The sequence below is a fragment of the Uloborus diversus genome, chromosome 3 (genome assembly GCF_026930045.1).
Source record: "Uloborus diversus isolate 005 chromosome 3, Udiv.v.3.1, whole genome shotgun sequence".
Lineage (NCBI taxonomy): Eukaryota > Metazoa > Arthropoda > Arachnida > Araneae > Uloboridae > Uloborus > Uloborus diversus.
Genome location: NC_072733.1, coordinates 209,386,121 through 209,412,692, shown reverse-complemented (window position 1 = coordinate 209,412,692; position 26,572 = coordinate 209,386,121).

Genomic DNA, 26,572 nt, shown 5'->3' with positions numbered 1-26,572 from the left:
GAGCTGCCGGACACTCAGTACAGTTTACGGGTGGGTACCCAACGGTCAGTTGAGCTTACTGGCTGGTCACTTGAGCTGCCGGACTGTCAGTACAGCTTACGGGTGGGTACCCAACGGTCAATTGAGCTTACTGGCCATTCAAATGAGCTGCCGGACAGTCAGTACAGCTTACGGGTGGGTACCCAATGGTCAGTTGAGCTCACTGGCCGGTCACCTGAGCTGCCTTACAGTCAGTACAGCTTACTGGTGGGTACCCAACCATCAGTTGAGCTTACTGGCCGGTCACCTGAGCTGCCCGACAGTCAGTACAGCTTACGGGTGGTTACCCAATGGTCAGTTGAGCTCACTGTCCGGTCACCTGAGCTGCCGGACAGTCAGTACATCTTACGGTTAGGTACCCAACCGTCAGTTGAACTTACTGGCCGGTCACCTGAGCTGCCCGACAGTCAGTACGGCTTACGGGTGGGTACCCAATGGTCAGTTGAGCTTTCTGGCCAGTCACCTGAGCTGTCAGACAGTCAGTACAGCTTACGGGTGGGTACCCAACCGTCAGTTGAGCTTACTGGCCGGTCACCTGAGCTGCCGGACAGTCAAGACAGCTTACGGGTGGGTATCCAATGGTCAGTTGAGCTTACTGGCCGGTCACCTGAGCTGCCCGACAGTCAGTACAGCTTACGGGTGGGTACCCAACGGTCTGTTGAGCTTACTGGCCGTTCTCCTGAGCTGCCGGACAGTCAGTACAGCTTACGGGTGGGTACCCAACGGTCAGTTGAGCTTACTGACCGGTCACCTGAGCTTACTGGCCAGTCACCTGAGCTGCCGGACAGTCAGTACAGCTTACGGGTGGGTACGCAACGGTCAGTTGAGCTTACTGGCCAGTCACCTGAGCTGCCGGACTGTCAGTACAGCTTACGGGTGGGTACCCAACGGTCAGTTCAGCTTACTGGCCGTTCACCTGAGCTGCCGGACAGTCAGTACAGCTTACTGGTGGGTACCCAACCATCAGTTGAGCTTACTTGCCGGGTCACCTGAGCTGCCCGACAGGTCAGTACAGCTTACGGGTGGGTACCCAACGGTCAGTTGAGCTTACTGGCCAGTCACCTGAGCTGCCGGACAGTCAGTACAGCTCACGGGGTGGGTACCCAACGGTCAGTTGAGCTTACTGACCGGTCACCTGAGCTGCCGGACACTCAGTACAGTTTACGGGTGGGTACCCAACGGTTAGTTGAGCTTACTGGCTGGTCACCTGAGCTGCCGGACTGTAAGTACAGCTTACGGGGTGGGTACCCAACGGTCAATTGAGCTTACTGGCCATTCACATGAGCTGCTGGACAGTCAGTACAGCTTACGGGTGGGTACCCAATGGTCAGTTGAGCTCACTGGCCGGTCACCTGAGCTGCCTTACAGTCAGTACAGCTTACTGGTGGGTACCCAACCATCATTTGAGCTTACTGGCCGGTCACCTGAGCTGCCGGACAGTCCGTACAGCTTACGGGTGGGTACCCACTGGTCAGTTGAGCTTACTGGCCGGTCACCTGAGCTGCCCGACAGTCTGTGCAGCTTACGGGTGGGTACCCACTGGTCAGTTGTGCTTACTGGCCGTTCATCAGAGCTGCCCTGACAGTCAGTACAGCTTACGGGGTGGGTACCCAACGGTCAGTTGAGCTTACTGGCTGGTCACCTTAGCTGCCCGACAGTCAGTACAGCTTACGGGTGTGTACCCAACGGTCAGTTGAGCTTACTGGCCGGTCACCTGAGCTGCCAGGACACTCAGTACAGCTTACGGGTGGGTACCCAACGGTCAGTTGAGCTTACTGGCCAGTCACCTGAGCTGTCAGACAGTCAGTACAGCTTATGGGTGGGTACCCAACCGTCAGTTGAGCTTACTGGCCGGTCCACCTGAGCTGCCGGACAGTCAGTACAGCTTACGGGGTGGATACCCAACGGTCAGTTGAGCTTACTGGCTGGTCACCTGAGCTGCCCCGGTCACTGCAGCTTACGGGGTGGGTACCCACTGGTCAGTTGAGCTTACTGGCCGTTCACCTGAGCTGCCGGACAGTCAGTACAGCTTACGGGGTGGGTACCCAACGGTCAGTTGAGCTTACTGGCCGGTCCCCTTAGCTGCCCGACAGTCAGTATAGCTTACGGGTGTGTACCCAACGGTCAGTTGAGCTCACTGGCCGGTCACCTGAGCAGGACGACAGTCAGTACAGCTTATGGGTGGGTACCCAACGGTCAGTTGAGCTTACTGGCCGGTCACCTGAGCTGCCCGACAGTCAGTACAACTTAGGGGTGGGTACCCAACGGACAGTTGAGCTTACTGGCCGGTCACCTGAGCTGCCCGACAGTCAGTGCAGCTTACGGGTGGGTACCCAACGGTCAGTTGAGCTTACTGGCCGTTCACCTGAGCTGCCGGACAGTCAGTACAGCTTACGGGTGGGTACCCAACGGTCAGTTGAGCTTACTGGCGGGTCACCTGAGCTGCCCGACAGTCAGTACAGCTTACGGGTGGGTACCCAACGGTCAGTTGAGCTTACTGGCGGGTCACCTGAGCTGCCCAACAGTCAGTACAGCTTATGGGTGGGTACCCAATGGTCATTTGAGCTCACCGTCCGGTCACCTGAGCTGCCGGACAGTCAGTACAGCTTATGGTTGGGTACCCAACTGTCAGTTGAGCTTACTGGCCGGTCACCTGAGCTGCCCGACAGTCAGTACATCTTACGGTTAGGTACCCAACCGTCAGTTGAACTTACTGGCCGGTCACCTGAGCTGCCCGACAGTCAGTACGGCTTACGGGTGGGTACCCAACGGTCAGTTGAGCTAACTGGCCGGTCACCTGAGCTGCCAGACAGTCAGTACAGCTTACGGGAGGGTACCCAACCGTCAGTTGAGCTTACTGGCCGGTCACCTGAGCTGCCGGACAGTCAGTACAGCTCACGGGTGGGTAACCAACGGTCAGTTGAGCTTACTGACCGGTCACCTGAGCTGCCGGACACTCAGTACAGTTTACGGGTAGGTACCCAACGGTCAGTTGAGCTTACTGGCCGGTCACCTGAGCTGCCGGACTGTCAGTACAGCTTACGGGTGGGTACCCAACGGTTATCTGAGCTTACTGGCCATTCACATGAGCTGCCGGACAGTCAGTACAGCTTACGGGTGGGTACACAATGGTCAGTTGAGCTCACTGGCCGGTCACCTGAGCTGCCTTACAGTCAGTACAGCTTACTGGTGGGTACCCAACCATCATTTGAGCTTACTGGCCGGTCACCTGAGCTGCCGGACAGTCCGTACAGCTTACGGGTGGGTACCCACTGGTCAGTTGAGCTTACTGGCCGGTCGCCTGAGCTCCCGACAGTCGGTCCAGCTTACGGGTGGGTACCCAACGGTCAGTTGAGCTTACTGGCCGGTCACCTGAGCTGCCCGACAGTCTGTGCAGCTTACGGGTGGGTACCCACTGGTCAGTTGTGATTACTGGCCGTTCATCAGAGCTGCCTGACAGTCAGTACAGCTTACGGGTGGGTACCCAACGGTCAGTTGAGCTTACTGGCTGGTCACCTTAGCTGCCCGACAGTCAGTACAGCTTACGGGTGTGTACCCAACGGTCAGTTGAGCTCACTGGCTGGTCACCTGAGCAGGCCGACAGTCAGTACAACTTATGGGTGGGTACCCAACGGTCAGTTGAGCTTACTGGCCGGTCACCTGAGCTGCCGGACAGTCAGTACAGCTTACAGGTGTGTACCCAACGGTCAGTTGAGCTTACTGGCCGGTCACCTGAGCTGCCCGACAGTCAGTACAGCTTAGGGGTGGGTACCCAACGGACAGTTGAGCTTACTGGCGGGTCACCTGAGCTGCCCAACAGTCAGTACAGCTTACGGGTGGGTACCCAATGGTCATTTGAGCTCACCGTCCGGTCACCTGAGCTGCCGGACAGTCAGTACAGCTTACGGTTGGGTACCCAACCGTCAGTTGAGCTTACTGGCTGGTCACCTGAGCTGCCCGACAGTCAGTACGGCTTACGGGTTGGTACCCAATGGTCAGTTGAGCTTACTGGCCGTACACCTGAGCTGCCGGACAGTCAGTACAGCTTACGGGTGTGTACCCAACCGTCAGTTGAGCTTACTGGCCGGTCACCTGAGCTGCCGGACAGTCATTACAGCTTACGGGTATGTGACCAACTGTCAGTTGAGCTTACTGGCCGGTCACATGAGCTGCTGGACAGTCGGTACAGCTTACGGGTGGGTACCCAACGGTCAGTTGAGCTTACTGGCCGGTCACCTGAGCTGCCCGACAGTCAGTGCAGCTTACTGGTGGGTACCCAACCATCATTTGAGCTTACTGGCCGGTCACCTGAGCTGCCGGACAGTCCGTACAGCTTACGGGTGGGTACCCACTGGTCAGTTGAGCTTACTGGCCGGTCACCTGAGCTCCCGACAGTCGGTCCAGCTTACGGGTGGGTACCCAACGGTCAGTTGAGCTTACTGGCCGGTCACCTGAGCTGCCCGACAGTCTGTGCAGCTTACGGGTGGGTACCCACTGGTCAGTTGTGCTTACTGGCCGTTCATCAGAGCTGCCTGACAGTCAGTACAGCTTACGGGTGGGTACCCAACGGTCAGTTGAGCTTACTGGCTGGTCACCTTAGCTGCCCGACAGTCAGTACAGCTTACGGGTGTGTACCCAACGGTCAGTTGAGCTCACTGGCCGGTCACCTGAGCAGGCCGACAGTCAGTACAGCTTATGGGTGGGTACCCAACGGTCAGTTGAGCTTACTGGCCGGTCACCTGAGCTGCCGGACAGTCAGTACAGCTTACAGGTTTGTACCCAACGGTCAGTTGAGCTTACTGGCCGGTCACCTGAGCTTCCCGACAGTCAGTACAGCTTAGGGGTGGGTACCCAACGGACAGTTGAGCTTACTGGCCGGTCACCTGAGCTGCCCGACAGTCAGTGCAGCTTACGGGTGGGTACCCAACGGTCAGTTGAGCTTACTGGCCGTTCACCTGAGCTGCCGGACAGTCAGTACAGCTTACGGGTGGGTACCCAACGGTCAGTTGAGCTTACTGGTGGGTCACCTGAGCTGCCCGACAGTCAGTACAGCTTACGGGTGGGTACCCAACGATCAGTTGAGCTTACTGGCGGGTCACCTGAGCTGCCCAACAGTCAGTACAGCTTACGGGTGGGTACCCAATGGTCATTTGAGCTCACCGTCCGGTCACCTGAGCTGCCGGACAGTCAGTACAGCTTACGGTTGGGTACCCAACTGTCAGTTGAGCTTACTGGCTGGTCACCTGAGCTGCCCGACAGTCAGTACGGCTTACGGGTTGGTACCCAATGGTCAGTTGAGCTTACTGGCCGTACACCTGAGCTGCCGGACAGTCAGTACAGCTTACGGGTGTGTACCCAACCGTCAGTTGAGCTTACTGGCCGGTCACCTGAGCTGCCGGACAGTCAGTACAGCTTACGGGTATGTGACCAACTGTCAGTTGAGCTTACTGGCCGGTCACATGAGCTGCTGGACAGTCAGTGCAGCTTACGGGTGGGTACCCAACGGTCAGTTGAGCTTACTGGCCGTTCACCTGAGCTGCAGGACAGTCAGTACAGCTTACGGGTGGGTACCCAACGGTCAGTTGAGCTTACTGGTGGGTCACCTGAGCTGCCCGACAGTCAGTACAGCTTACGGGTGGGTACCCAACGGTCAGTTGAGCTTACTGGCCGGTCCCCTTAGCTGCCCGACAGTCAGTATAGCTTACGGGTGTGTACCCAACGGTCAGTTGAGCTCACTGGCCGGTCACCTGAGCAGGCCGACAGTCAGTACAGCTTATGGGTGGGTACCCAACGGTCAGTTGAGCTTACTGGCCGGTCACCTGAGCTGCCGGACAGTCAGTACAGCTTATGTTTGGGTACCCAACCGTCAGTTGAGCTTACTGGCCGGTCACCTGAGCTGCCCGACAGTCAGTACATCTTACGGTTAGGTACGCAACTGTCAGTTGAACTTACTGGACGGTCACCTGAGCTGCCCGACAGTCAGTACAGCTTACGGGTGGGTACCCACTGGTCAGTTGAGCTTACTGGCCGGTCACCTGAGCTCCCGACAGTCGGTCCAGCTTACGGGTGGGTACCCAACGGTCAGTTGAGCTTACTGGCCGGTCACCTGAGCTGCCCGACAGTCTGTGCAGCTTACGGGTGGGTACCCACTGGTCAGTTGTGCTTACTGGCCGTTCATCAGAGCTGCCTGACAGTCAGTACAGCTTACGGGTGGGTACCCAACGGTCAGTTGAGCTTACTGGCTGGTCACCTTAGCTGCCCGACAGTCAGTACAGCTTACGGGTGTGTACCCAACGGTCAGTTGAGCTCACTGGCCGGTCACCTGAGCAGGCCGACAGTCAGTACAGCTTAAGGGTGGGTACCCAACGGTCAGTTGAGCTTACTGGCCGGTCACCTGAGCTGCCGGACAGTCAGTACAGCTTACAGGTTTGTACCCAACGGTCAGTTGAGCTTACTGGCCGGTCACCTGAGCTTCCCGACAGTCAGTACAGCTTAGGGGTGGGTACCCAACGGACAGTTGAGCTTACTGGCCGGTCACCTGAGCTGCCCGACAGTCAGTGCAGCTTACGGGTGGGTACCCAACCGTCAGTTGAGCTTACTGGCCGGTCACCTGAGCTGCCGGACAGTCAGTACAGCTTACGGGTATGTGACCAACTGTCAGTTGAGCTTACTGGCCGGTCACATGAGCTGCTGGACAGTCAGTGCAGCTTACGGGTGGGTACCCAACGGTCAGTTGAGCTTACTGGCCGTTCACCTGAGCTGCCGGACAGTCAGAACAGCTTACGGGTGGGTACCCAACGGTCAGTTGAGCTTACTGGTAGGTCACCTGAGCTGCCCGACAGTCAGTACAGCTTACGGGTGGGTACCCAACGGTCAGTTGAGCTTACTGGCCGGTCCCCTTAGCTGCCCGACAGTCAGTATAGCTTACGGGTGTGTACCCAACGGTCAGTTGAGCTCACTGGCCGGTCACCTGAGCAGGCCGACAGTCAGTACAGCTTATGGGTGGGTACCCAACGGTCAGTTGAGCTTACTGGCCGGTCACCTGAGCTGCCGGACAGTCAGTACAGCTTATGTTTGGGTACCCAACCGTCAGTTGAGCTTACTGGCCGGTCACCTGAGCTGCCCGACAGTCAGTACATCTTACGGTTAGTTACGCAACTGTCAGTTGAACTTACTGGACGGTCACCTGAGCTGCCCGACAGTCAGTACAGCTTACGGGTGGGTACCCACTGGTCAGTTGAGCTTACTGGCCGGTCACCTGAGCTCCCGACAGTCGGTCCAGCTTACGGGTGGGTACCCAACGGTCAGTTGAGCTTACTGGCCGGTCACCTGAGCTGCCCGACAGTCTGTGCAGCTTACGGGTGGGTACCCACTGGTCAGTTGTGCTTACTGGCCGTTCATCAGAGCTGCCTGACAGTCAGTACAGCTTACGGGTGGGTACCCAACGGTCAGTTGAGCTTACTGGCTGGTCACCTTAGCTGCCCGACAGTCAGTACAGCTTACGGGTGTGTACCCAACGGTCAGTTGAGCTCACTGGCCGGTCACCTGAGCAGGCCGACAGTCAGTACAGCTTATGGGTGGGTACCCAACGGTCAGTTGAGCTTACTGGCCGGTCACCTGAGCTGCCGGACAGTCAGTACAGCTTACAGGTTTGTACCCAACGGTCAGTTGAGCTTACTGGCCGGTCACCTGAGCTTCCCGACAGTCAGTACAGCTTAGGGGTGGGTACCCAACGGACAGTTGAGCTTACTGGCCGGTCACCTGAGCTGCCCGACAGTCAGTGCAGCTTACGGGTGGGTACCCAACGGTCAGTTGAGCTTACTGGCCGTTCACCTGAGCTGCCGGACAGTCAGTACAGCTTACGGGTGGGTACCCAACGGTCAGTTGAGCTTACTGGTGGGTCACCTGAGCTGCCCGACAGTCAGTACAGCTTACGGGTGGGTACCCAACGATCAGTTGAGCTTACTGGCGGGTCACCTGAGCTGCCCAACAGTCAGTACAGCTTACGGGTGGGTACCCAATGGTCATTTGAGCTCACCGTCCGGTCACCTGAGCTGCCGGACAGTCAGTACAGCTTACGGTTGGGTACCCAACTGTCAGTTGAGCTTACTGGCTGGTCACCTGAGCTGCCCGACAGTCAGTACGGCTTACGGGTTGGTACCCAATGGTCAGTTGAGCTTACTGGCCGTACACCTGAGCTGCCGGACAGTCAGTACAGCTTACGGGTGTGTACCCAACCGTCAGTTGAGCTTACTGGCCGGTCACCTGAGCTGCCGGACAGTCAGTACAGCTTACGGGTATGTGACCAACTGTCAGTTGAGCTTACTGGCCGGTCACATGAGCTGCTGGACAGTCAGTGCAGCTTACGGGTGGGTACCCAACGGTCAGTTGAGCTTACTGGCCGTTCACCTGAGCTGCCGGACAGTCAGTACAGCTTACGGGTGGGTACCCAACGGTCAGTTGAGCTTACTGGTGGGTCACCTGAGCTGCCCGACAGTCAGTACAGCTTACGGGTGGGTACCCAACGGTCAGTTGAGCTTACTGGCCGGTCCCCTTAGCTGCCCGACAGTCAGTATAGCTTACGGGTGTGTACCCAACGGTCAGTTGAGCTCACTGGCCGGTCACCTGAGCAGGCCGACAGTCAGTACAGCTTATGGGTGGGTACCCAACGGTCAGTTGAGCTTACTGGCCGGTCACCTGAGCTGCCGGACAGTCAGTACAGCTTTTGTTTGGGTACCCAACCGTCAGTTGAGCTTACTGGCCGGTCACCTGAGCTGCCCGACAGTCAGTACATCTTACGGTTAGGTACGCAACTGTCAGTTGAACTTACTGGACGGTCACCTGAGCTGCCCGACAGTCAGTACGGCTTACGGGTGGGTACCCAACGGTCAGTTGAGCTAACTTGCCGGTCACCTGAGCTGCCGGACAGTCAGTACAGCTTACGGGAGGGTACCCAACCGTCAGTTGAGCTTACTGGCCGGTCACCTGAGCTGCCGGACAGTCAGTACAGCTCACGGGTGGGTACCCAACGGTCAGTTGAGCTTACTGACCGGTCACCTGAGCTGCCGGACACTCAGTACAGTTTACGGGTGGGTACCCAACGGTCAGTTGAGCTTACTGGCCGGTCACCTGAGCTGCCGGACTGTCAGTACAGCTTACGGGTGGGTACCCAACGGTCAATTGAGCTTACTGGCCATTCACATGAGCTGCCGGACAGTCAGTACAGCTTAGGGGTGGGTACCCAATGGTCAGTTGAGCTCACTGGCCGGTCACCTGAGCTGCCTTACAGTCAGTACAGCTTTTTGGTGGGTACCCAACCATCATTTGAGCTTACTGGCCGGTCACCTGAGCTGCCGGACAGTCCGTACAGCTTACGGGTGGGTACCCACTGGTCAGTTGAGCTTACTGGCCGGTCACCTGAGCTCCCGACAGTCGGTCCAGCTTACGGGTGGGTACCCAACGGTCAGTTGAGCTTACTGGCCGGTCACCTGAGCTGCCCGACAGTCTGTGCAGCTTACGGGTGGGTACCCACTGGTCAGTTGTGCTTACTGGCCGTTTATCAGAGCTGCTTGACAGTCAGTACAGCTTACGGGTGGGTACCCAACGGTCAGTTGAGCTTACTGGCTGGTCACCTTAGCTGCCCGACAGTCAGTACAGCTTACGGGTGTGTACCCAACGGTCAGTTGAGCTTACTGGCCGGTCACCTGAGCTGCCAGACACTCAGTACAGCTTACGGGTGGGTACCCAACGGTCAGTTGAGCTTACTGGCCAGTCACCTGAGCTGCCGGACTGTCAGTACAGCTTACTGGTGGGTACCCAATGGTCAGTGGAGCTTACTGGCCGGTCACCTGAGCTGCCAGACAGTCAGTACAGCTTAAGGGTGGGTACCCAACGGTCAGTTGAGCTTACTGGCCAGTCACCTGAGCTGTCAGACAGTCAGTACAGCTTATGGGTGGGTACCCAACCGTCAGTTGAGCTTACTGGCCGGTCACCTGAGCTGCCGGACAGTCAGTACAGCTTACGGGTGGATACCCAACGGTCAGTTGAGCTTACTGGCTGGTCACCTGAGCTGCCCCGGTCACTGCAGCTTACGGGTGGGTACCCACTGGTCAGTTGAGCTTACTGGCCGTTCACCTGAGCTGCCGGACAGTCAGTACAGCTTACGGGTGGGTACCCAACGGTCAGTTGAGCTTACTGGCCGGTCCCCTTAGCTGCCCGACAGTCAGTATAGCTTACGGGTGTGTACCCAACGGTCAGTTGAGCTCACTGGCTGGTCACCTGAGCAGGACGACAGTCAGTACAGCTTATGGGTGGGTACCCAACGGTCAGTTGAGCTTACTGGCCGGTCACCTGAGCTGCCCGACAGTCAGTACAACTTAGGGGTGGGTACCCAACGGACAGTTGAGCTTACTGGCCGGTCACCTGAGCTGCCCGACAGTCAGTGCAGCTTACGGGTGGGTACCCAACGGTCAGTTGAGCTTACTGGCCGTTCACCTGAGCTGCCGGACAGTCAGTACAGCTTACGGGTGGGTACCCAACGGTCAGTTGAGCTTACTGGCGGGTCACCTGAGCTGCCCGACAGTCAGTACAGCTTACAGGTGGGTACCCAACGGTCAGTTGAGCTTACTGGCGGGTCACCTGAGCTGCCCAACAGTCAGTACAGCTTATGGGTGGGTACCCAATGGTCATTTGAGCTCACCGTCCGGTCACCTGAGCTGCCGGACAGTCAGTACAGCTTATGGTTGGGTACCCAACCGTCAGTTGAGCTTACTGGCCGGTCACCTGAGCTGCCCGACAGTCAGTACATCTTACGGTTAGGTACCCAACCGTCAGTTGAACTTACTGGCCGGTCACCTGAGCTGCCCGACAGTCAGTACGGCTTACGGGTGGGTACCCAACGGTCAGTTGAGCTAACTGGCCGGTCACCTGAGCTGCCGGACAGTCAGTACAGCTTACGGGAGGGTACCCAACCGTCAGTTGAGCTTACTGGCCGGTCACCTGAGCTGCCGGACAGTCAGTACAGCTCACGGGTGGGTAACCAACGGTCAGTTGAGCTTACTGACCGGTCACCTGAGCTGCCGGACACTCAGTACAGTTTACGGGTGGGTACCCAACGGTCAGTTGAGCTTACTGGCCGGTCACCTGAGCTGCCGGACTGTCAGTACAGCTTACGGGTGGGTACCCAACGGTCAATTGAGCTTACTGGCCATTCACATGAGCTGCCGGACAGTCAGTACAGCTTACGGGTGGGTACCCAATGGTCAGTTGAGCTCACTGGCCGGTCACCTGAGCTGCCTTACAGTCAGTACAGCTTACTGGTGGGTACCCAACCATCATTTGAGCTTACTGGCCGGTCACCTGAGCTGCCGGACAGTCCGTACAGCTTACGGGTGGGTACCCACTGGTCAGTTGAGCTTACTGGCCGGTCGCCTGAGCTCCCGACAGTCGGTCCAGGTTACGGGTGGGTACCCAACGGTCAGTTGAGCTTACTGGCCGGTCACCTGAGCTGCCCGACAGTCTGTGCAGCTTACGGGTGGGTACCCACTGGTCAGTTGTGCTTACTGGCCGTTCATCAGAGCTGCCTGACAGTCAGTACAGCTTACGGGTGGGTACCCAACGGTCAGTTGAGCTTACTGGCTGGTCACCTTAGCTGCCCGACAGTCAGTACAGCTTACGGGTGTGTACCCAACGGTCAGTTGAGCTCACTGGCTGGTCACCTGAGCAGGCCGACAGTCAGTACAACTTATGGGTGGGTACCCAACGGTCAGTTGAGCTTACTGGCCGGTCACCTGAGCTGCCGGACAGTCAGTACAGCTTACAGGTGTGTACCCAACGGTCAGTTGAGCTTACTGGCCGGTCACCTGAGCTGTCCGACAGTCAGTACAGCTTAGGGGTGGGTACCCAACGGACAGTTGAGCTCACCGTCCGGTCACCTGAGCTGCCGGACAGTCAGTAGAGCTTACGGGTGGGTACCCAACGGTCAGTTGAGCTTACTGGTGGGTCACCTGAGCTGCCCGACAGTCAGTACAGCTTACGGGTGGGTACCCAACGATCAGTTGAGCTTACTGGCGGGTCACCTGAGCTGCCCAACAGTCAGTACAGCTTACGGGTGGGTACCCAATGGTCATTTGAGCTCACCGTCCGGTCAATTGAGCTGCCGGACAGTCAGTACAGCTTACGGTTGGGTACCCAACCGTCAGTTGAGCTTACTGGCTGGTCACCTGAGCTGCCCGACAGTCAGTACGGCTTACGGGTTGGTACCCAATGGTCAGTTGAGCTTACTGGCCGTACACCTGAGCTGCCGGACAGTCAGTACAGCTTACGGGTGTGTACCCAACCGTCAGTTGAGCTTACTGGCCGGTCACCTGAGCTGCCGGACAGTCATTACAGCTTACGGGTATGTGACCAACTGTCAGTTGAGCTTACTGGCCGGTCACATGAGCTGCTGGACAGTCGGTACAGCTTACGGGTGGGTACCCAACGGTCAGTTGAGCTTACTGGCCGGTCACCTGAGCTGCCCGACAGTCAGTGCAGCTTACTGGTGGGTACCCAACCATCATTTGAGCTTACTGGCCGGTCACCTGAGCTGCCGGACAGTCCGTACAGCTTACGGGTGGGTACCCACTGGTCAGTTGAGCTTACTGGCCGGTCACCTGAGCTCCCGACAGTCGGTCCAGCTTACGGGTGGGTACCCAACGGTCAGTTGAGCTTACTGGCCGGTCACCTGAGCTGCCCGACAGTCTGTGCAGCTTACGGGTGGGTACCCACTGGTCAGTTGTGCTTACTGGCCGTTCATCAGAGCTGCCTGACAGTCAGTACAGCTTACGGGTGGGTACCCAACGGTCAGTTGAGCTTACTGGCTGGTCACCTTAGCTGCCCGACAGTCAGTACAGCTTACGGGTGTGTACCCAACGGTCAGTTGAGCTCACTGGTCGGTCACCTGAGCAGGCCGACAGTCAGTACAGCTTATGGGTGGGTACCCAACGGTCAGTTGAGCTTACTGGCCGGTCACCTGAGCTGCCGGACAGTCAGTACAGCTTACAGGTTTGTACCCAACGGTCAGTTGAGCTTACTGGCCGGTCACCTGAGCTTCCCGACAGTCAGTACAGCTTAGGGGTGGGTACCCAACGGACAGTTGAGCTTACTGGCCGGTCACCTGAGCTGCCCGACAGTCAGTGCAGCTTACGGGTGGGTACCCAACGGTCAGTTGAGCTTACTGGCCGTTCACCTGAGCTGCCGGACAGTCAGTACAGCTTACGGGTGGGTACCCAACGATCAGTTGAGCTTACTGGCGGGTCACCTGAGCTGCCCAACAGTCAGTACAGCTTACGGGTGGGTACCCAATGGTCATTTGAGCTCACCGTCCGGTCACCTGAGCTGCCGGACAGTCAGTACAGCTTACGGTTGGGTACCCAACTGTCAGTTGAGCTTACTGGCTGGTCACCTGAGCTGCCCGACAGTCAGTACGGCTTACGGGTTGGTACCCAATGGTCAGTTGAGCTTACTGGCCGTACACCTGAGCTGCCGGACAGTCAGTACAGCTTACGGGTGTGTACCCAACCGTCAGTTGAGCTTACTGGCCGGTCACCTGAGCTGCCGGACAGTCAGTACAGCTTACGGGTATGTGACCAACTGTCAGTTGAGCTTACTGGCCGGTCACATGAGCTGCTGGACAGTCGGTACAGCTTACGGGTGGGTACCCAACGGTCAGTTGAGCTTACTGGCCGGTCACCTGAGCTGCCCGACAGTCGGTGCAGCTTACGGGTGGGTACCCAACGGTCAGTTGAGCTTACTGGCCGGTCACCTGAGCTGCCGGACACTCAGTACAGCTTACGGGTGGGTACCCAACGGTCAGTTGAGCTTACTGGCCAGTCACCTGAGCTGCCGGACTGTCAGTACAGCTTACTGGTGGGTACCCAATGGTCAGTGGAGCTTACTGGCCGGTCACCTGAGCTGCCAGACAGTCAGTACAGCTTAAGGGTGGGTACCCAACGGTCAGTTGAGCTTACTGGTGGGTCACCTGAGCTGCCCGACAGTCAGTACAGCTTACGGGTGGGTACCCAACGATCAGTTGAGCTTACTGGCGGGTCACCTGAGCTGCCCAACAGTCAGTACAGCTTACGGGTGGGTACCCAATGGTCATTTGAGCTCACCGTCCGGTCACCTGAGCTGCCGGACAGTCAGTACAGCTTACGGTTGGGTACCCAACTGTCAGTTGAGCTTACTGGCTGGTCACCTGAGCTGCCCGACAGTCAGTACGGCTTACGGGTTGGTACCCAATGGTCAGTTGAGCTTACTGGCCGTACACCTGAGCTGCCGGACAGTCAGTACAGCTTACGGGTGTGTACCCAACCGTCAGTTGAGCTTACTGGCCGGTCACCTGAGCTGCCGGACAGTCAGTACAGCTTACGGGTATGTGACCAACTGTCAGTTGAGCTTACTGGCCGGTCACATGAGCTGCTGGACAGTCGGTACAGCTTACGGGTGGGTACCCAACGGTCAGTTGAGCTTACTGGCCGGTCACCTGAGCTGCCCGACAGTCGGTGCAGCTTACGGGTGGGTACCCAACGGTCAGTTAAGCTTACTGGCCGGTCACCTGAGCTGCCGGACACTCAGTACAGCTTACGGGTGGGTACCCAACGGTCAGTTGAGCTTACTGGCCAGTCACCTGAGCTGCTGGACTGTCAGTACAGCTTACTGGTGGGTACCCAATGGTCAGTGGAGCTTACTGGCCGGTCACCTGAGCTGCCAGACAGTCAGTACAGCTTAAGGGTGGGTACCCAACGGTCAGTTGAGCTTACTGGCCAGTCACCTGAGCTGTCAGACAGTCAGTACAGCTTATGGGTGGGTACCCAACCGTCAGTTGAGCTTACTGGCCGGTCACCTGAGCTGCCGGACAGTCAGTACAGCTTACGGGTGGGTACCCCACGGTCAGTTGAGCTCACTGGCTGGTCACCTGAGCTGCCCGACAGTCAGTACAGCTTACGGGTGGGTACCCAGCGGTCAGTTGAGGTTACTGGCCGGTCACCTGAGCTGCCCGACAGTCAGTACAGCTTACGAGTGGTTACCCAACGGTCAGTTGAGCTTACTGGCCGGTCACCTGAGCTGCCCGACAGTCAGTGCAGCTTAGGGGTGGGTACCCACTGGTCAGTTGAGCTTACCGTCCGGTCACCTGAGCTGCCGGACAGTCAGTACAGCTTACGGTTGGGTACCCAACTGTCAGTTGAGCTTACTGGCTGGTCACCTGAGCTGCCCGACAGTCAGTACGGCTTACGGGTTGGTACCCAATGGTCAGTTGAGCTTACTGGCCGTACACCTGAGCTGCCGGACAGTCAGTACAGCTTACGGGTGTGTACCCAACCGTCAGTTGAGCTTACTGGCCGGTCACCTGAGCTGCCGGACAGTCAGTACAGCTTACGGGTATGTGACCAACTGTCAGTTGAGCTTACTGGCCGGTCACATGAGCTGCTGGACAGTCGGTACAGCTTACGGGTGGGTACCCAACGGTCAGTTGAGCTTACTGGCCGGTCACCTGAGCTGCCCGACAGTCGGTGCAGCTTACGGGTGGGTACCCAACGGTCAGTTGAGCTTACTGGCCGGTCACCTGAGCTGCCGGACACTCAGTACAGCTTACGGGTGGGTACCCAACGGTCAGTTGAGCTTACTGGCCAGTCACCTGAGCTGCCGGACAGTCAGTACAGCTTACGGGTGGGTACCCAATGGTCAGTGGAGCTTACTGGCCGGTCACCTGAGCTGCTGGACAGTCGGTACAGATTACGGGTGGGTACCCAACGGTCAGTTGAGCTTACTGGCCAGTCACCTGAGCTGCCCGACAGTCAGTGCAGCTTACGGGTGGGTACCCAACCGTCAGTTGAGCTTACTGGCCGTTCACCTGAGCTGCCGGACAGTCAGTACAGCTTACGGGTGGGTACCCAACGGTCAGTTGAGCTTACTGGCGGGTCACCTCAGCTGCCCGACAGTCAGTACAGCTTACGGGTGGGTACCCAACGGTCAGTTGAATTTACTGGCGGGTCACCTGAGCTGCCCAACAGTCAGTACAGCTTACGGGTGGGTACCCAACGCTCAGTTGAGCTCACTGTCCGGTCACCTGAGCTGCCGGAAAGTCAGTACAGCTTACGGTTGGGTACCCAACTGTCAGTTGAGCTTACTGGCTGGTCACCTGAGCTGCCCGACAGTCAGTACGGCTTACGGGTTGGTACCCAATGGTCAGTTGAGCTTACTGGCCGTACACCTGAGCTGCCGGACAGTCAGTACAGCTTACGGGTGTGTACCCAACCGTCAGTTGAGCTTACTGGCCGGTCACCTGAGCTGCCGGACAGTCAGTACAGCTTACGGGTATGTGACCAACTGTCAGTTGAGCTTACTGGCCGGTCACATGAGCTGCTGGACAGTCGGTACAGCTTACGGGTGGGTACCCAACGGTCAGTTGAGCTTACTGGCCGGTCACCTGAGCTGCCCGACAGTCAGTGCAGCTTACGGGTGGGTACCCAACGGTCAGTTGAGCTTACTGGCCGGTCACCTGAGCTGCCGGACACTCAGTACAGCTTACGGGTGGGTACCCAACGGTCAGTTGAGCTTACTGGCCAGTCACCTGAGCTGCCGGACTGTCAGTACAGCTTACTGGTGGGTACCCAATGGTCAGTGGAGCTTACTGGCCGGTCACCTGAGCTGCCAGACAGTCAGTACAGCTTAAGGGTGGGTACCCAACGGTCAGTTGAGCTTACTGGCCAGTCACCTGAGCTGTCAGACAGTCAGTACAGCTTATGGGTGGGTACCCAACCGTCAGTTGAGCTTACTGGCCGGTCACCTGAGCTGCCGGACAGTCAGTACAGCTTACGGGTGGGTACCCCACGGTCAGTTGAGCTCACTGGCTGGTCACCTGAGCTGCCCGACAGTCAGTACAGCTTACGGGTGGGTACCCAGCGGTCAGTTGAGGTTACTGGCCGGTCACCTGAGCTGCCCGACAGTCAGTACAGCTTACGAGTGGTTACCCAACGGTCAGTTGAGCTTACTGGCCGGTCACCTGAGCTGCCCGACAGTCAGTGCAGCTTAGGGGTGGGTACCCACTGGTCAGTTGAGCTTACTGGCCGTTCACCCGAGCTGCCGGACAGTCAGTACAGCTTACGGGTGGGTACCCAATGGTCAGTGGAGCTTACTGGCCGGTCACCTGAGCTGCCAGACAATCAGTACAGCTTAAGGGTGGGTACCCAACGGTCAGTTGAGCTTACTGGCCAGTCACCTGAGCTGTCAGACAGTCAGTACAGCTTATGGGTGGGTTCCCAACCGTCAGTTGAGCTTACTGGCCGGTCATCTGAGCTGCCGGACAGTCAGTACAGCTTACGGGTGGATACCCAACGGTCAGTTGAGCTTACTGGCCGGTCACATGAGCTGCCCGACAGTCAGTACAGCTTACGGGTGGGTACCCAACGGTCAGTTAATCTTACTGGCCAGTCACCTGAGCTGCTGGACAGTCGGTACAGATTACGGGTGGGTACCCAACGGTCAGTTGAGCTTACTGGCCAGTCACCTGAGCTGCCCGACAGTCAGTGCAGCTTACGGGTGGGTACCCAACCGTCAGTTGAGCTTACTGGCCGTTCACCTGAGCTGCCGGACAGTCAGTACAGCTTACGGGTGGGTACCCAACGGTCAGTTGAGCTTACTGGCGGGTCACCTCAGCTGCCCGACAGTCAGTACAGCTTACGGGTGGGTACCCAACGGTCAGTTGAATTTACTGGCGGGTCACCTGAGCTGCCCAACAGTCAGTACAGCTTACGGGTGGGTACCCAACGCTCAGTTGAGCTCACTGTCCGGTCACCTGAGCTGCCGGAAAGTCAGTACAGCTTACGGTTGGGTACCCAACCGTCAGTTGAGCTTACTGGCCGGTCACCTGAGCTGCCCGACAGTCAGTACGGCTTACGGGTTGGTACCCAATGGTCAGTTGAGCTTACTGGCCGTACACCTGAGCTGCCGGACAGTCAGTACAGCTTACGGGTGTGTACCCAACCGTCAGTTGAGCATACTGGCCGGTCACCTGAGCTGCCAGACAGTCAGTACAGCTTATGGGTGGGTACCCAACGGTCAGTTGAGCTTACTGGCCGGTCACCTGAGCTGCCGGACAGTCAATACAGCTTACGGGTGGGTACCCAACCGTCAGTTGAGCTTACTGGCCGGTCACCTTAGCTGCCGGACAGTCCGTACAGCTTACGGGAGGGTACCCAACTGTCAGTTGAGCTTACTGGCCGGTCACATGAGCTGCTCTACAGTCGGTACAGCTTACGGGTGGGTACCCAGCGGTCAGTTAATCTTACTGGCCAGTCACCTGAGCTACCGGACAGTCGGTACAGATTACGGGTGGGTACCCAACTGTCAGTTGAGCTTACTGGCAGGTCACCTGAGCTGCCCGACAGTCAGTACAGCTTACGGGTGGGTACCCAATGGTCAGTTGAGCTTACTGGCGGGTCACCTGAGCTGCCCAACAGTCAGTACAGTTTACCGGTGGGTACCCAACGCTCAGTTGAGCTGACTGTCCGGTCACCTGAGCTGCCGGACAGTCAGTGCAGCTTACGGTTGGGTACCCAACCGTCAGTTGAGCTTACTGGCCGGTCACCTGAGCTGCCCGACAGTCAGTACGGCTTACGGGTTGGTACCCAATGGTCAGTTGAGCTTACTGGCCGTACACCTGAGCTGCCGGACAGTCAGTACAGCTTACGGGTGTGTACCCAACCGTCAGTTGAGCATACTGGCCGGTGACCTGAGCTGTCAGACATTCAGTACAGCTTATGGGTGGGTACCCAACGGTCAGTTGAGCTTACTGGCCGGTCACCTGAGCTGCCGGACAGTCAGTACAGCCTACGGGTGGTTACCCAACCGTCAGTTGAGCTTACTGGCCGGTCACCTGAGCTGCCGGACAGTTAGTACAGCTTACGGGAGGGTACCCAACTGTCAGTTGAGCTTACTGGCCGGTCACATGAGCTGCTGGACAGTCGGTACAGCTTACGGGTGGGTACACAACGGTCAGTTGAGCTTACTGGCCGGTCACCTTAGCTGCCCGACAGTCAGTGCAGCTTACGGGTGGGTACCCAACGGTCAGTGGAGCTTACTGGCCGGTCACCTGAGCTGCCGGACACTCAGTACAGCTTACGGGTGGGTACCCCATGGTCAGTTGAGCTCACTGGCTGGTCACCTGAGCTGCGCGACAGTCAGTACAGCTTACGGGTGGGTACCCAGCGGTCAGTTGAGGTTACTGGCCGGTCACCTGAGCTGCCCGACAGTCAGTACAGCTTACGAGTGGGTACCCAACGGTCAGTTGAGCTTACTGGCCGGTCACCTGAGCTGCCCGACAGTCAGTGCAGCTTAGGGGTGGGTACCCACTGGTCAGTTGAGCTTACTGGCCGTTCACCTGAGCTGCCGGACAGTCAGTACTGCTTACGGGTGGGTACCCAACGGTCAGTTGAGCTTACTGGCTGGTCACCTTAGCTGCCCGACAGTCAGTACAGCTTACGGGTGTGTACCCAACGGTCAGTTGAGCTCACTGGCCGGTCACCTGAGCAGGAAGACAGTCAGTACAGCTTATGGGTGGATACCCAACGGTCAGTTGAGCTTACTGGCCGGTCACCTGAGCTGCCGGACAGTCAGTACAGCTTACGGGTGGATACCCAACGGTCAGTTGAGCTTACTGGCCGGTCACCTGAGCTGCCCGACAGTCAGTACAGCTTAGGGGTGGGTACCCAACGGACAGTTGAGCTTACTGGCCGGTCACCTGAGTGTCCCGACAGTCAGTACAGCTTACGGGTGGGTACCCAACGGTCAGTTAATCTTACTGGCCAGTCACCTGAGCTGCCGGACAGTCGGTACAGATTACAGGTGGGTACCCAACGATCAGTTGAGCTTACTGGCCGGTCACCTGAGCTGCCCTACAGTCAGTGCAGCTTACGGGTGGGTACCCAATGGTCAGTTGAGCTTACTGGCCGTTCACCTGAGCTGCCGGACAGTCAGTACAGCTTACGGGTGGGTACCCAACGGTCAGTTGAGCTTACTGGCGGGTCACCTGAGCTGCCCGACAGTCAGTACAGCTTACGGGTGGGTACCCAATGGTCAGTTGAGCTTACTGGCGGGTCACCTGAGCTGCCCAACAGTCAGTACAGCTTACGGGTGGGTACCCAATGGTCAGTTGAGCTCACTGTCCAGTCACCTGAGCTCCCGGACAGTCAGTACAGCTTACGGTTGGGTACCCAACTGTCAGTTGAGCTTACTGGCCGGTCACCTGAGCTGCCCGACAGTCAGTACGGCTTACGGGTTGGTACCCAATGGTCAGTTGAGCTTACTGGCTGTACACCTGAGCTGCCAGACAGTCAGTACAGCTTACGGGTGTGTACCCAACCATCAGTTGAGCATACTGGCCGGTCACCTGAGCTGTCAGACAGTCAGTACAGCTTACAGGTGGGTACCCAACCGTCAGTTGAGCTTACTGGCCGGTCACCTGAGCTGCCGGACACTCAGTACAGCTTACGGGTGGGTACCCAACGGTCAGTTGAGCTTACTGGCCAGTCACCTGAGCTGCCGGACTGTCAGTACAGCTTACTGGTGGGTACACAATGGTCAGTGGAGCTTACTGGCCGGTCACCTGAGCTGCCAGACAGTCAGTACAGCTTAAGGGTGGGTACCCAATGGTCAGTTGAGCTTACTGGCCAGTCACCTGAGCTGTCAGACAGTCAGTACAGCTTACGGGTAGGTACCCAACCGTCAGTTGAGCTTACTGGCCGGTCACCTGAGCTGCCGGACAGTCAGTACAGCTTACGGGTGGATACCCAACGGTCAGTTGAGCTTACTGGCTGGTCACCTGAGCTGCCAGACAGTCAGTACAACTTACGGGTGGGTACCCCACGGTCAGTTGAGCTCACTGGCCGGTCACCTGAGCTGCCCGACAGTCAGTACAGCTTACGGGTGGGTACCCAGCGGTCAGTTGAGGTTACTGGCCGGTCACCTGAGCTGCCCGACAGTCAGTACAGCTTACGAGTGGGTACCCAACGGTCAGTTGAGCTTACTGGCCGGTCACCTGAGCTGCCCGACAGTCAGTACAGCTTACGGGTGGGTACCCAACGGTCAGTTGAGCTTACTGGCCGGTCACCTGAGCTGCCGGACAGTCAGTACAGCTTACGGGTGGGTACCCAACGGTCAGTTGAGCTTACTGGCCGGTCACCTGAGCTGCCGGACAGTCAGTACAGCTCACGGGTGGGTACCCAACGGTCATTTGAGCTTATTGGCCGTTCACCTGAGCTGCCGGACAGTCAGTACAGCTGCAGGGTGGATACCCAACCGTCAGTTGAGCTTACTGGCCGGTCACCCGAGCTGCCGGACAGTCAGTACAGCATACGGGTGGGTACCCAACGGTCAGTTGAGCTTACTGGCCAGTCACCTGAGCTGTCAGACAGTCAGTACAGCTTATGGGTGGGTACCCAACCGTCAGTTGAGCTTACTGGCCGGTCACCTGAGCTGCCGGACAGTCAGTACAGCTTACGGGTGGGTACCCCACGGTCAGTTGAGCTCACTGGCTGGTCACCTGAGCTGCCCGACAGTCAGTACAGCTTACGGGTGGGTACCCAACTGTCAGTTGAGCTTACTGGCCGGTCACCTGAGCTGCCCGACAGTCAGTACGGCTTACGGGTTGGTACCCAATGGTCAGTTGAGCTTACTGGCTGTACACCTGAGCTGCCAGACAGTCAGTACAGCTTACGGGTGTGTACCCAACCATCAGTTGAGCATACTGGCCGGTCACCTGAGCTGTCAGACAGTCAGTACAGCTTACAGGTGGGTACCCAACCGTCAGTTGAGCTTACTGGCCGGTCACCTGAGCTGCCGGACACTCAGTACAGCTTACGGGTGGGTACCCAACGGTCAGTTGAGCTTACTGGCCAGTCACCTGAGCTGTCAGACAGTCAGTACAGCTTATGGGTGGGTTCCCAACCGTCAGTTGAGCTTACTGGCCGGTCATCTGAGCTGCCGGACAGTCAGTACAGCTTACGGGTGGATACCCAACGGTCAGTTGAGCTTACTGGCCGGTCACATGAGCTGCCCGACAGTCAGTACAGCTTACGGGTGGGTACCCAACGGTCAGTTAATCTTACTGGCCAGTCACCTGAGCTGCTGGACAGTCGGTACAGATTACGGGTGGGTACCCAACGGTCAGTTGAGCTTACTGGCCAGTCACCTGAGCTGCCCGACAGTCAGTGCAGCTTACGGGTGGGTACCCAACCGTCAGTTGAGCTTACTGGCCATTCACCTGAGCTGCCGGACAGTCAGTACAGCTTACGGGTGGGTACCCAACGGTCAGTTGAGCTTACTGGCGGGTCACCTCAGCTGCCCGACAGTCAGTACAGCTTACGGGTGGGTACCCAACGGTCAGTTGAATTTACTGGCGGGTCACCTGAGCTGCCCAACAGTCAGTACAGCTTACGGGTGGGTACCCAACGCTCAGTTGAGCTCACTGTCTGGTCACCTGAGCTGCCGGAAAGTCAGTACAGCTTACGGTTGGGTACCCAACCGTCAGTTGAGCTTACTGGCCGGTCACCTGAGCTGCCCGACAGTCAGTACGGCTTACGGGTTGGTACCCAATGGTCAGTTGAGCTTACTGGCCGTACACCTGAGCTGCCGGACAGGCAGTACAGCTTACGGGTGTGTACCCAACCGTCAGTTGAGCATACTGGCCGGTCACATGAGCTGCCAGACAGTCAGTACAGCTTATGGGTGGGTACCCAACGGTCAGTTGAGCTTACTGGCCGGTCACATGAGCTGCTCTACAGTCGGTACAGCTTACGGGTGGGTACCCAACGGTCAGTTGAGCTTAATGGCCGGTCACCTTAGCTGCCCGACAGTCAGTGCAGCTTACGGGTGGGTACCCAACTGTCAGTTGAGCTTACTGGCCGGTCACCTGAGCTGCCGGACAGTCAGTACAGCTTACGGGTGGATACCCAACGGTCAGTTGAGCTTACTGGCTGGTCACCTGAGCTGCCGGACAGTCAGTACAGCTTACGGGTGGGTACCCCACTGGTCAGTTGAGCTTACTGGCCGTTCACCTGAGCTGCCGGACAGTCAGTACTGCTTACGGGTGGGTACCCAACGGTCAGTTGAGCTTACTGGCTGGTCACCTTAGCTGCCCGACAGTCAGTACAGCTTACGGGTGTGTACCCAACGGTCAGTTGAGCTCACTGGCCGGTCACCTGAGCAGGAAGACAGTCAGTACAGCTTATGGGTGGATACCCAACGGTCAGTTGAGCTTACTGGCCGGTCACCTGAGCTGCCGGACAGTCAGTACAGCTTACGGGTGGATACCCAACGGTCAGTTGAGCTTACTGGCCGGTCACCTGAGCTGCCCGACAGTCAGTACAGCTTAGGGGTGGGTACCCAACGGACAGTTGAGCTTACTGGCCGGTCACCTGAGTGTCCCGACAGTCAGTACAGCTTACGGGTGGGTACCCAACGGTCAGTTAATCTTACTGGCCAGTCACCTGAGCTGCCGGACAGTCGGTACAGATTACAGGTGGGTACCCAACGATCAGTTGAGCTTACTGGCCGGTCACCTGAGCTGCCCTACAGTCAGTGCAGCTTACGGGTGGGTACCCAATGGTCAGTTGAGCTTACTGGCCGTTCACCTGAGCTGCCGGACAGTCAGTACAGCTTACGGGTGGGTACCCAACAGTCAGTTGAGCTTACTGGCGGGTCACCTGAGCTGCCCGACAGTCAGTACAGCTTACGGGTGGGTACCCAATGGTCAGTTGAGCTTACTGGCGGGTCACCTGAGCTGCCCAACAGTCAGTACAGCTTACGGGTGGGTACCCAATGGTCAGTTGAGCTCACTGTCCAGTCACCTGAGCTCCCGGACAGTCAGTACAGCTTACGGTTGGGTACCCAACCGTCAGTTGAGCTTACTGGCCGGTCACCTGAGCTGCCCGACAGTCAGTACGGCTTACGGGTTGGTACCCAATGGTCAGTTGAGCTTACTGGCTGTACACCTGAGCTGCCAGACAGTCAGTACAGCTTACGGGTGTGTACCCAACCATCAGTTGAGCATACTGGCCGGTCACCTGAGCTGTCAGACAGTCAGTACAGCTTACAGGTGGGTACCCAACCGTCAGTTGAGCTTACTGGCCGGTCACCTGAGCTGCCGGACACTCAGTACAGCTTACGGGTGGGTACCCAACGGTCAGTTGAGCTTACTGGCCAGTCACCTGAGCTGCCGGACTGTCAGTACAGCTTGCTGGTGGGTACACAATGGTCAGTGGAGCTTACTGGCCGGTCACCTGAGCTGCCAGACAGTCAGTACAGCTTAAGGGTGGGTACCCAATGGTCAGTTGAGCTTACTGGCCAGTCACCTGAGCTGTCAGACAGTCAGTACAGCTTACGGGTAGGTACCCAACCGTCAGTTGAGCTTACTGGCCGGTCACCTGAGCTGCCGGACAGTCAGTACAGCTTACGGGTGGATACCCAACGGTCAGTTGAGCTTACTGGCTGGTCACCTGAGCTGCCAGACAGTCAGTACAACTTACGGGTGGGTACCCCACGGTCAGTTGAGCTCACTGGCCGGTCACCTGAGCTGCCCGACAGTCAGTACAGCTTACGGGTGGGTACCCAGCGGTCAGTTGAGGTTACTGGCCGGTCACCTGAGCTGCCCGACAGTCAGTACAGCTTACGAGTGGGTACCCAACGGTCAGTTGAGCTTACTGGCCGGTCACCTGAGCTGCCCGACAGTCAGTACAGCTTACGGGTGGGTACCCAACGGTCAGTTGAGCTTACTGGCCGGTCACCTGAGCTGCCGGACAGTCAGTACAGCTTACGGGTGGGTACCCAACGGTCAGTTGAGCTTACTGGCCGGTCACCTGAGCTGCCGGACAGTCAGTACAGCTCACGGGTGGGTACGCAACGGTCATTTGAGCTTATTGGCCGTTCACCTGAGCTGCCGGACAGTCAGTACAGCTGCAGGGTGGATACCCAACCGTCAGTTGAGCTTACTGGCCGGTCACCCGAGCTGCCGGACAGTCAGTACAGCATACGGGTGGGTACCCAACGGTCAGTTGAGCTTACTGGCCAGTCACCTGAGCTGTCAGACAGTCAGTACAGCTTATGGGTGGGTACCCAACCGTCAGTTGAGCTTACTGGCCGGTCACCTGAGCTGCCGGACAGTCAGTACAGCTTACGGGTGGGTACCCCACGGTCAGTTGAGCTCACTGGCTGGTCACCTGAGCTGCCCGACAGTCAGTACAGCTTACGGGTGGGTACCCAGCGGTCAGTTGAGGTTACTGGCCGGTCACCTGAGCTGCCCGACAGTCAGTACAGCTTACGAGTGGTTACCCAACGGTCAGTTGAGCTTACTGGCCGGTCACCTGAGCTGCCCGACAGTCAGTGCAGCTTAGGGGTGGGTACCCACTGGTCAGTTGAGCTTACTGGCCGTTCACCCGAGCTGCCGGACAGTCAGTACAGCTTACGGGTGGGTACCCAATGGTCAGTGGAGCTTACTGGCCGGTCACCTGAGCTGCCAGACAATCAGTACAGCTTAAGGGTGGGTACCCAACGGTCAGTTGAGCTTACTGGCCAGTCACCTGAGCTGTCAGACAGTCAGTACAGCTTATGGGTGGGTTCCCAACCGTCAGTTGAGCTTACTGGCCGGTCATCTGAGCTGCCGGACAGTCAGTACAGCTTACGGGTGGATACCCAACGGTCAGTTGAGCTTACTGGCCGGTCACATGAGCTGCCCGACAGTCAGTACAGCTTACGGGTGGGTACCCAACGGTCAGTTAATCTTACTGGCCAGTCACCTGAGCTGCTGGACAGTCGGTACAGATTATGGGTGGGTACCCAACGGTCAGTTGAGCTTACTGGCCAGTCACCTGAGCTGCCCGACAGTCAGTGCAGCTTACGGGTGGGTACCCAACCGTCAGTTGAGCTTACTGGCCGTTCACCTGAGCTGCCGGACAGTCAGTACAGCTTACGGGTGGGTACCCAACGGTCAGTTGAGCTTACTGGCGGGTCACCTCAGCTGCCCGACAGTCAGTACAGCTTACGGGTGGGTACCCAACGGTCAGTTGAATTTACTGGCGGGTCACCTGAGCTGCCCAACAGTCAGTACAGCTTACGGGTGGGTACCCAACGCTCAGTTGAGCTCACTGTCTGGTCACCTGAGCTGCCGGAAAGTCAGTACAGCTTACGGTTGGGTACCCAACCGTCAGTTGAGCTTACTGGCCGGTCACCTGAGCTGCCCGACAGTCAGTACGGCTTACGGGTTGGTACCCAATGGTCAGTTGAGCTTACTGGCCGTACACCTGAGCTGCCGGACAGGCAGTACAGCTTACGGGTGTGTACCCAACCGTCAGTTGAGCATACTGGCCGGTCACCTGAGCTGCCAGACAGTCAGTACAGCTTATGGGTGGGTACCCAACGGTCAGTTGAGCTTACTGGCCGGTCACATGAGCTGCTCTACAGTCGGTACAGCTTACGGGTGGGTACCCAACGGTCAGTTGAG